We start from the raw sequence: 2,974 nt of genomic DNA, 5'->3' as shown, positions 1-2,974 counted from the left end.
TTCAAATGATTGGATAGACCTTTCTCAAAAGAAGATCTGAAATGGCCACATAAATTTTTAAAGTCTCAATATCATGAATTATCAAGAAAATGCAAATCAAAACTACAATGGGATATCATCTCGCCCCATTTAAAATGATAATTCTTCCACAAAACCAGTCTGTGCCTTCACTGGGAGGTCATTCCTGGCAGTGACCTACATTGGTGTGTTCTGAGGTTATACTGAGAGGCAGACAGATGATGAGTCCGTGTTTTCGGTCAAGAGGTAAGAAGGGAGGGGCTTTTCTTCCTCAGGGTTTTCAAAATATGCACTTCATATTGACTAGATATCATTTGGAATTTTAGTTCACATTAGTATAAAAAATAATGGAATATTACATTCTTATTATCATATTCAGATTATTCATGGTCCATGGGCTGGAATGTGTGAATACCAAAGTACTACAACTAGAAATCTTCAGCTGTAGAAAGGACTTTGAGGTTTTTCTAATCCAAACTCTCCATGCTGGTCAACTATGGTTAACAATCAAATATGGCCTGCTAATTTATCTGGGCAGCTCATTTGCTAAGAATGATTTTTATATTTTGAAATGACTAAATATAAATCCAAAGAATAATATTTCATGGCACATGAAAAATACACATAATTTAAATTTCAGTGCCCATAAATCCAGTTTTACTGGAATTCAGCCACACTCATTTATTTACATACCATCTGTGGCTGCTGACCTGCCCCCATAGCCGAGGTGAGCAGTTACAACAGGGGATTTGACCCACATAGTATCTGGCTCTTTAAAGCATGGCTTGCTGACCCTTGATATAATCCATCCCTGCTCTAATAGCCTCATGATATTATTATCTAAACTGAATTAAAATCCAGTTATAGAGAACTTGTGGTCTTTCAGCTTGAGTGTGCTTTTTGTTGTTGCTGATTTTGTTTCCATCTTTAGCAGGAATCAAATTGAAAAGAAGAAAAAGCGATACATGAAATCTTCATTGCAATTTTCAATTTTTTTTCTAATTTGCCTCAAAAGAGTGCTAGTCAGAAATGTCATATTCTTTAAAATTATATTTTAGATATAAAAATAAATTAACAGAATTCTTATCAAAATTGAAAGGAGACGAGTCAATGGTAAGCTCTGGATACAATGTCCTGCTGTAGAAATCCATGGGGATCAGGATCGAGATGCAGGGCCTGAGGCCTTCTCCACATCTCTCAACAACATGTCACTCTGGCTGGATCATGAAATCTGGCTGGACCTCAGTTTTTTCCTCAAACACTAACTTGAAAGTGAGTTTAGTTAGGTAATATCCAACTCTCTCATAATGGAGCCTGCTTGTGGCTAAGGACAAAGGCTCCAGGATACCTAACAATTAAGTTTCCCCCACCCCTTCCCCCCCAGTTATCTAGACCGGAGACGTCTTTGACCGGTTTTCACCTATTCTTTAATCTCTCAAGTTACTTTTTCTCCAAGGCAGGAAAGACAAATGATTTTAGAATTTGGCGTGACAATCAGGATGTGTGTTCAAGTTTCAGCCTTACTCCTAACTCATTTACTAATCTTGAGTTAGCAATAGTTGGAAATTACATCATGCTTAAAATGGAACAGACATTCATGATTTGGGGTAATCTCACCTTGGCCCTCTCTAAACAGAAGCAGCCGCAGCTTTAAAATTCTTTAGTCTATAGCATAGGACAAAACTACATAATATAATCGATACTCTCTGCACCTTGATTTTTTGGGACATTTAAGATTTTAATATTTAAAATATGTAACATTACTTAAATATTTCTAGCCAAACAGACACAAGAGCATATACCACATCTATGAAGCAGGAAAATGCAAGACTAAAGGAGACTAAATTATAATTTATCAATGAAATTATAGGATAAGGCTGTCTCAACAGCAATACTTCACTGTTGCCTATTATTAAAGTTCACCACAAAGAATGTAGATATTGGCCACCTGCTCTCAGTCTTCTAGTGCAAAAGCAATGAAAGTTGGAATGTAATTTCCAATCAGTATGGAATTGCAATGTCTCCTACTAGTATAAAAGTTCCTTGTATCTCCTGTAGCACGTAACTCAATTCTAAGTGCCTAGCAGGTGTCTATTGCCAAGTTTTATTGGATAGAGTTTTGGTAACTCTAAATAAAATCTATAATCACTTCAAAAGATATACCTTCCCTTGTTCAAATAAACAAGCAAAAAAACAGATCAGAGGTAATTTCCAATGTTAATACACAAGAAAAAAACAAAAAGTAAAATAGACAAGGATAAAACAGGAGCACAAAAATAAAATGGAGGCACAAAAGAATTTATACATGGGAGGCACTACAATGGCAAACATGAGTCACTTATTTTACTATATGCTGACATAAAGAGGAAAATTCAGACTACAAAATATTCCAAAATACACCAGGCAAAAACAAACCAGTGGCCCAAGAAAAGTTAATGCTTGGCTAACTACTTGTTGAAAATATTAAAGAGAGAGAATCTTTTGTTTTTAAAACATATTTACTGAATATGATCTCTGGATATGGCGTTGTGCTGGGAAAATGTATATAAGAAAATAACGATGCATACTAAGTGCTCTTGAATATCTCTTCGTGTCTAAGGGGAAGGTAGACATGACCAGGAACAAAGCCATGTTTTGTGGATGCCTTCATAAGAGTGTGAGGCCACAATAGCAAAGTCATGGAATCCACCCAAGTGTACTATTCTAGAAGTGTTTAAAGAACATTTCAGGTCACAGAACTGTACGTGACTCTATATTTTAAAAAATCAGAATATTAGGCCTTCTTGATCATTTGCTGGATGAAGTATCTTCATATTTCTTTCCACAAAAAGGTGACTAAACAAATCGTATCTGCAAAGATTTTGAAAGTTGCATCACAATAAATAAAAGCGTGTGCGTGTGCATCTGTGTGTGTGCATGTGTGTGTGCATCTGTGTATGTTGGGGTGGGGAGAGAA

Source organism: Rhinopithecus bieti, unplaced genomic scaffold (assembly GCF_001698545.2).
Source record: "Rhinopithecus bieti isolate Rb0 unplaced genomic scaffold, ASM169854v2 scaffold_20072, whole genome shotgun sequence".
Lineage (NCBI taxonomy): Eukaryota > Metazoa > Chordata > Mammalia > Primates > Cercopithecidae > Rhinopithecus > Rhinopithecus bieti.
Note: the sequence above shows the minus strand (reverse complement) of the source record.